Raw genomic sequence first — 8,818 nt, forward strand, 5'->3', positions numbered from 1 at the left:
AGGAAATACTTGAGTGAGTGTGCAATGATGGAGCAAACCTTGACACAGCGGTGAGAAAATCATTTGTTCGCATCAAATCACGATTTTTCATCTTGGAGGAAAGTCTCGTCGCTGAGCTGGGTTTTATAACAGCAGCTGGGGAGAATGATGGAAATGGAAAATGCACTCTGGGGTTGGGAGGCTGCTGCTCACTGCAAGGCTGGGGAAGGGATTCTGCTGGTTCCTCCCACTGGTGGGAACAGGAGAGTTTCTCAACAATGTTTACTTGAAGCAGAATTCGAACCCCAGTGCAGAGGCTGTTAATTCTCCCAGTCCTGCATGCAGGCACCCAGCACACCCCAGACACACCATGCTCAGCAAAACATCCCAGAGCTGTGGCTGCCCAGCAATGTCCCTGCTGCCTGCACATCCCCAAAACTCTGCAGATGGCTTTGGACAGCCCTGGAAATCCCTGCCCAGCAATGTCCCTGCTGCCTGCACATCCCCAAAACACTGCAGATGGCTTTGGACAGCCCTGGAAATCCCTGCCCAGCAATGTCCCTGCTGCCTGCACATCCCCAAAACACTGCAGATGGCTTTGGACAGCCCTGGAAATCCCTGCCCAGCAATGTCCCTGCTGCCTGCACATCCCCAAAACACTGCAGATGGCTTTGGACAGCCCTGGAAATCCTGGAAATTCTGCACATGAAACACAGTTTGGCTCCCACAGCACCAGGTGTCCATGGGCAGTCAGTGCAGGCACATTCTTTGTGTTCGTGACCCACGGAGGGGAAGCTCTGGGAGTTGGATTTGAGCCAGGACAGGGAGCCCCCAGCAGCTCCATCCCAGGGAAAATGCCCCTCTTCACCTCTCTGCTCCCTTGCCAAGAGCTGTGGGCCCAGAAAAGAGTCTACAACTTGTTAAAGTTATAAATGGATATGTATTTTTAGTGCTGGGCATATGCAGGATTATTTTTAAAGATATATGCATTGAGAGTAAAAATTAGGTGATTTTTTTTATTATTTTTTACAACTTAGCATTCTGCAATGTGCCTAATACATGTTTAATTTTTAGCCTCGCTTAGGTTTCCTTTGTATGGTAATTAGCTTTAGGGTTTGTCTGCACTTGCACCTTTCTAATTTGGGGGTTGTCAGTGATGAAGGCTTCTAAGCTCTTCTTCACATCTGAACTTTTCGCCTTTCCTTTTTACACATGCTTCTTGGCTTTGGTCTAAACTGCAAGACTAGTCTTGGCTAGTTTTAGCGTCTAAGTAATTTTTTAATCTCCGTTGTTTTGCTTTTTTTTTTTTAAAAAAAAATTGTTATAACTCTTATAATAAAGAGTTTTGCATTTTTTTAATACTGTTTTGCTAGTACAGCAGACGTTTATTTTATTTTTGAAAGCATAGTAGTGGTTATAGACACAACATACATTTTCTACTTAGTGGAATACATTTGAAAGATAATATGAATTTTTAAATGAGCTGTCTTTAATTAATTAATTTATAAGTTTCTAAGCAGAGGTTACAGACATAATATACATTTTCTACTTAGTGGAATACATTTTAAAGATAATATACATTTTTAAGTGAACTGTCTTTAATTAATTAATTTCTAAGTAGATGTTATAGACACAATATACATTTTCTACTTAGTGGAATACATTTTAAAGACAATATGAATTTTTAAGTTTGATATTTAATTAATAATAATTAATAATTTAATTTAATTTCTGACTCTGTTGCCTCAAGTGACCCCCCCCAGGGACCATCTCCATCACCCGGTCCTGGCTCCTGCTTTGTCCCCGTATTCCCGTGCCGCTCCTGCGGTCCCCACCGCGCTGGAAGATCCGGAGCTCCCGCGGCCCCGAGCCCCCCGAGCCGGTGCCGGTACCGCTGCACGGGCCCCGGGCGCCCTCTAGCACCGGAGCCGGGACAGAACCCGAGAGGAACCGGGACAGAGACCCGAGAGGAGCCGGGACAGAACCCGAGAGGAACCGGGACAGAACCCGAGAGGAGCCGGGACAGAACCCCGAGAGGAGCCGGGACAGAACCCCGAGAGGAACCGGAACAGAACCCCGAGAGGAACCGGGACAGAACCCCGAGAGGAGCGGGGACAGAACCCCGAGAGGAGCCGGGACAGAACCCCGAGAGGAGCCGGGACAGAACCCCGAGAGGAACCGGAACAGAACCCCGAGAGGAACCGGGACAGAACCCCGAGAGGAGCCGGGACAGAACCCCGAGAGGGGCCGGGACAGAGAGACCCGAGAGGAACCGGGACAGAACCCGAGAGGAGCCGGGACAGAACCCGAGAGGAGCCGGGACAGAACCCGAGAGGAACCGGGACAGAACCCCGAGAGGAGCCGGGACAGAACCCGAGAGCAGCCGGGACAGAGAGACCCGAGAGCAGCCGGGACAGAACCCCGAGAGGAGCCGGGACAGAGAGACCCGAGAGGAGCCGGGACAGAACCTGAGAGGAGCCGGGACAGAGAGAGCCGAGAGCAGCCGGGACAGAACCCCGAGAGGAGCGGGGACAGAACCCGAGAGGAGCCGGGACAGAACCCCGAGAGGGGCCGGGACAGAACCCCGAGAGGAGCCGGGACAGAGCCCGAGAGGAGCCGGGACAGAACCCCGAGAGGAGCCGGGAGAGAACCCCGAGAGGAGCCGGGACAGAGCCCCGAGAGGAGCCGGGACAGAGACCCGAGAGCAGCCGGGACAGAACCCCGAGAGCAGCCGGGACAGAGAGAGCCGAGAGGAGCGGGGACAGAACCCCGAGAGGAGCCGGGACAGAACCCCGAGAGGAACCGGGACAGAACCCGAGAGGAGCCGGGACAGAACCCGAGAGGAGCCGGGACAGAACCCGAGAGGAACCGGGACAGAGACCCGAGAGGAACCGGGACAGAACCCCGAGAGCAGCCGGGACAGAACCCGAGAGGAGCCGGGACAGAACCCCGAGAGGAGCCGGGACAGAGAGACCCGAGAGGAGCCGGGACAGAACCCGAGAGCAGCCGGGACAGAACCCGAGAGGAACCGGGACAGAACCCCGAGAGCAGCCGGGACAGAACCCCGAGAGGAGCCGGGACAGAGAAAGCCGAGAGGAGCCGGGACAGAACCCCGAGAGGAGCCGGGACAGAACCCCGAGAGGAGCCGGGACAGAACCCCGAGAGGAGCCGGGAGAGAACCCCGAGAGGAGCCGGGAGAGAACCCCGAGAGGAGCCGGGACAGAACCCGAGAGGAGCCGGGACAGAGAGACCCGAGAGGAGCCGGGACAGAGCCCCGAGAGGAGCCGGGACAGAACCCCGAGAGGAGCCGGGACAGAGCCCCGAGAGGAGCCGGGACAGAACCCCGAGAGGAGCGGGGACAGAACCCGAGAGGAGTCGGGACAGAACCCCGAGAGCAGCCGGGACAGAGCCCCGAGAGGAGCGGGGACAGAACCCCGAGAGGAGCGGGGACAGAGAGAGCCGAGAGGGGCCGGGATGAGCCCGCAGGCTCCGCTGGGTTGGAAAAGCTCTCTAAGAGCACCTAAGAGCATCCCCCAGCAGAGCCGATGCCACCCACGTCCCCAAGTGCCACATCCACACGGTCTTTAAAGGACACGGGGGAACAGCTTCCCACTGATCACAGCAGGGATAATTAGGAATTAGGAGCTGATTGCTCTTCAGAGCTCCGAGTGCCTGGAAGCGCCTGGCCGTGCTGCTCTCACATTGTCATTTTGGAATAAAAACTAATTGCCCAAGCTCACTAGATTTTTGCTAAGAGGAAATGTCCAGCTTTCCTGGGTAAACAGCAACGAACGGCCTTAAAACTTGGAGCTACATCATCATCGTCATCACCCAGATTGTGAATTACCTGGAGCAGCGCCTGGCTCACACTCAGACAGGGAATGTCACCTCAGGTGTGTCACAGCAGAAGGACAAAAGCCGTTGATCCCACCTATGTCTCATCAGCCACCTGCCTAATTAGCGCTGATGAACATCTGGGCACACTGCGGGCACTCATTCGCGTGTCCCGTGGCGAGCGGGAGCCCAGCTCTTCATCAGCGGCTCCCACAGCTCTCTCAGGAGCTGGGTCTGCTTCTCCTCCCTCGGGATGTGCCCAAGGACAGACCCTCAGCCACAGCAGGGCAGCCACACATCCCCTTCATCCATCGGCAGCTTCTTCCCAGCCCTTGGGGTGACTTATTCTCCAGAGCAGCAGCTTTACGAGCCTCTGCACATTTCCGTGCTGCTCATTACCACTGTTTATTGTTTTACAAGGGCCCAGGGCACTGCTCACGTCCCAGGGCTGGCCCGTGGGAGCTCTTGAGCTCTGCGGTGCCAAACTAATTTCCAAAGATGAGTTTTTTCAGGGATTTATTTGTTCCAGCTCCTTGGGCTCTGCTGTGGTGGCTCCAGGCTCAGGGACACTGGTTGGGCTGGTGCTCCAGCCGTGATCTGGCTGGTGTCAGTCGTTCTGGGATGGAAATGGCCAAGTGTGCACAGATACCAAAGACACCTGTGATATTTACACCCTTGCTGTGAAACCACAAGCACAGTCTAACCCTTCCCTGTCTCAGGATGTGTTTGTGTACAGCTACAAAATACCTCAGATATTTCCAAGCTGAGATATTCCTAAAATATTTGATGCTGCTGAGGCATATCTAAATAAATAAATAAATAAATAAATAAAATATACAAAATAGCCTGAAAATATCTCATATTAGGGAGGCTGGGCGTTTGCTCTGCCCTCCCTCTGTTTCAAAGGCCTTTTGAACATCCAGCTCTTCATCCTGTCTCAAAGTTCTAGTGGGTGACTGCTGAGCTGGGGACTTCCCTGCACTCTGCTCCTGAAACCTTGGCTCGTGTCGGTGTTGGCACAAGGAAAATTAATTTCCTGGCCTGAGCCCAGTGCAGTCTCATTAGGAGCCGGCACAATCACCCTCCTGTGGGTGGGAGGGGGCAGTGGGGGCCCAGGGCAGCACAAATATTCCCTAGGGATGCCCATGGGGACGTGCCAGGCGTTACAGGAAAGCTCTGCTCCACTGAGTCCCCCTGGCTTGGCACTGGGACAGAGACCCCATCACCCCATCCTCCTGCTGCCCACACCAGTGTGGGTCTTCCTCTTCAACACTGCTGGGGTTGAGTGTGCTGGGAAAGGCGTTTTCATTGTCTGCCTTTGCCTCTTGGAGAGGGAGAATGGGGAACTTTGGTGGGCTCAGGCTCTGCACATGCTGAAACCTCAGTGTCTGCCCAGCTCCACGGTGTCCAAACCCTCCTGGGGAGCTGGATGCTGCTCTCACGGATTTGTACACCAAGAAATAGAGTTAGGAACAGGCTGGGCTCTCCAAACCTCCCGAGTGCTCTGCAAGGAAAACGTTGGATACGGCTGGAGGGAGCCACAGGTGGGAGCTGCCCCTCAGGATGGGCCAGAGAAGTGGAGGAGCCTGAGATGGAACCAGAGGGATTCTGCGGAGGAGAGATGGAAAATGAAATATTCAGACAAAGGAAAGAGGTTGCGATTGTAAGATTGGGCTTGGCAGTGTAAGAAAGGGAAGAGACAAAAGCAGTCTCCGAGCAAAACGCTGGAATTTAACTTTCACAGCTGCAGAAGGAAAACAATGACTTCCCACACAAAACTCACTGATGGGCTGCGCTGATGAGGAGATGTCTGAGGAATTTCAATTAAAAGCCAGCGACACTGACAAGGGCGAAGAGATTGAAGTGTTCAGAGGTAAGCGAGCGATGGGAAGGGAAGAACAATAACTGGCGAGGGAGGGAACGGTGCCTGCTCAGTGCTGCGTGGGCTGGGCCCTTCCCAAGGCAGCAGAGCCCTCGCCCACCCTGGCAGGGAGCTGGGATCCAGCTCCAGCCGTGTCTCGTGCCTTGTGCACCTCCCTCTGCTTCCCCGTGCCCCTCCATGGGGATGTGCTGGCTGCAGCAGGGCTGGCCCCTCTGTCTGACATCTCCTGGGGATATCTGCTCCTCTGTGGCGTGAAACTGAGCTCTCTGTGTTTGCCTGGCAGCCCCAGGAGTCCCTGGCTGGCCCCCCACACCTCCCACCCAGGTGATGCCCACTGCCTTCAGGCTCTTCCCCTGCAGCCACTCTGGAGCCTGAGCTGTGCGTGCCCTTGGCAAAGGACCTGGAGCAGAGCTGGCAGAGTTACACGTGACTGGGAGAGCCACAGAATGGTTTAGGTTGGAAAAGGCCTCTGAAGTCCACCCAGTCCAGCTATTCCTCAGCACTGCCAAAGCCACCACTGCCCCTGTCCCCAAGTGCCACATCCACAGGGCTGTGAAATCCCTCCAGGAATGGGGACTCCACCCCTGCCCTGGGCAGCTGTGCCAGGCCTGGACAGTCCTTTCCATGAAGGAATTGTTCCCAATATCCATCCTGAGCCTCCCCTGGCCCAGCCTGAGGCCGTTCCCTCTCCTCCTGTCGCTGTTCCCTGGGAGCAGAGCCCGATCCCCCGGCTGTCCCCTCCTGGCAGGGACTTGTGCAGAGCCAGAAATTCCCCCTGAGCCTCCTTTTCTCCAGCCTGAGCCCCTTTCCCAGCTCCCTCAGGAATTCTCCAGCCCCTTTCCAGCTCCCTCAGGAATTCTCCAGCCCTTTCCCAGCTCCCTCAGCCACTCCTGGGGCTCCAGCCCCTTCCCCAGCCCCGTTCCCTTCCCTGGACACACTCCAGCCCCTCCACATCATGAAGGGCCCAAAAGTGACCCCAGGGTTTGAGGCAAAGCTTCACCAGCAGCCAGCGCAGACAGAGAAGCCCCCAAGCCTCGCTGGTGGCACTGCAGCAGGTGACAGCACAGGCACCACCAGCAGCGCATGGAAAGAGCCTGCACCACTCTTCCTGCAGTCACCATGCAAGGAAGATGAATATCATCCAAGCTGGCACAGCTGACATCGTGCCTGATGGGAATAGCTCGTCCTTGCAGCCTGCCTGCTGGAGAGAGAGCTCTGCTCCCTCCGAGCCGGCGCCAGGAGCTGCGACCAGGAGGAGGGAGCAGGCTGGGCAGGCTGCTGGGAGAGGCAGGGATGGATTGATCCTGGCCAGGCCCGGGCATGGAGCAGCCCAGGCTGGGGAGTGTGGGGGCAGCTGTGGCACGAGCCAGCTCTGGAACAACCTGGAGCAACGGGAGGAGGGAGGGAGGGATGGCCTCGCACCGAAATATCTTGCTTGGCTCCGAGCACGGCATGGAACTTCTGGCACTCAGAGCCCTGCGAAGTTCCATGCCAAAGAAAACAGGCAGATTTAAAGCGCTGAGGCGCAGTGTTTGTGCAGAGCAGCTGGGCAGAGCACGGCGCTCGGCCCCGGGTGGGCTCCTGGTGTCTCCAGCCCTGTGCAGAGCTCTGTTCCCTGCTGAGGGTGGCTGAGCAAAAGGCAGGTGCCATCCCCATGGCTGCTGGCACAGGTGGCACTGGTGGCACCATCTGCCTCTCCGTGCTCACACTTCTACAGCAGCACACCGGCCCTCTTGGGCTGACCACCCTGATGGGGACAAGCTGCTTTTCTGCCTTTAAGAACAAATTTACATTTATGTAGACGGCTCGGAGTCCTGGCTAGCCCCGCTCAGAGCCCTGCCAGATGCCGCAGCCCTGCTCCCCCGAGGCACGCCGTATCTCCAGGCGTCTGTTGTTCCATTAAGCTATTTTTAGCAAATATATCCCCCTTAGTTCAGCTGCCGTTATCTGATTAGTTCCTGTAAATATATGAGGAGCAACATCTCCAGGCGTGACTGCGATTCTGAGCAGGCTGTGTCTCCGCACACGCCTTTCCTCTTGGAGAGGAACTTGCTGGAGATGCTCCTGGCCACGGTGCTCTGGGCTCTGCTGAGGCTCAGCTTTGGGGATCAGCCAGTGGAGCACACGACCTTTGGTACAGGATCCGGGAGCTGCCGCCAGCCGTACGGAGCCATCTCCTCCGGCGTTGCCCTGATGTGGTGGCGATGAACAGCTGGCTTTGTTTGCTCCGGAGCACGGGGCTGCTGATGGAGATTTCCATCCTCTTCGACTGGGGATGGGAGCGGGACAAAGTCCTTGAGCAGTGGGAGGTGCGGGGAGCCTGGGCCGTGCACTCCCTTCCTCCTGGCGGGTACCACCAGGAGAAGCCGTGGCCCAGGGACTGGTTAAAAACCTGCACTGCACTTTGTTCCGAGGCCTCAGTCTCTATTGACTGCAGCTGTTCTGGAAAATCAGATTACAGTGCAGAACCGTGGCATCCAGTCTGCTCTGCCGAGGCAGCTCCTCCATCTCCCGGCTGGATCGTCGGAATCGAGGGGAGTGGGATGATGAGCCTCCACCGTGACAGCTCTTCCTTCAGCCTCAGCTGTGTCGGAGGAGCGCTGCAGACCCAGAGCTCCTCAGCATTCCCTGGAGCCTGTGACAGCCGTGCCCATGCCTGAGACTTGGCATGGGAGAAGGAGGATCTCACCCAGGAGCTGTCACAGGAGCTCCTCACCTGGCCCTTCTCCCTTGTCCATGGTCAAATCCATCAGAACCCTGCTGCCTGCTCCTCCTCCTCCCCACGGGGTGCTTCAGGGCCCTTAAACAGGGATTAACCATAGATTGAAATGCTCCCAAAGGGAAAATCTCATCCATGCCCACAGCGAGCGTGCCCCTGAGCATCACCACGGTGTCACCCGAGCTGCGGCGCTGGCGCCAGGCTCTCTGGGATGCTGATCCCTGCCGTGTCAGCTGTCACTCCCTGTGCCAGCGTTGTCACTTATTCCATCTTCACCATGTGCCTGCCCGGCTTCTGACAGTGATTTATTCCACACTCCTGCTTCGCTGTGCCTGTCCAGGCCTCCGTTCCCAGCCAGGCTGAGGCCGTGCTGCCGGAACACATCACACAGCCGAGGACATTGA

The sequence above is a fragment of the Poecile atricapillus genome, chromosome 14 (assembly GCF_030490865.1).
Source record: "Poecile atricapillus isolate bPoeAtr1 chromosome 14, bPoeAtr1.hap1, whole genome shotgun sequence".
NCBI classification, from domain to species: Eukaryota; Metazoa; Chordata; class Aves; order Passeriformes; family Paridae; genus Poecile; species Poecile atricapillus.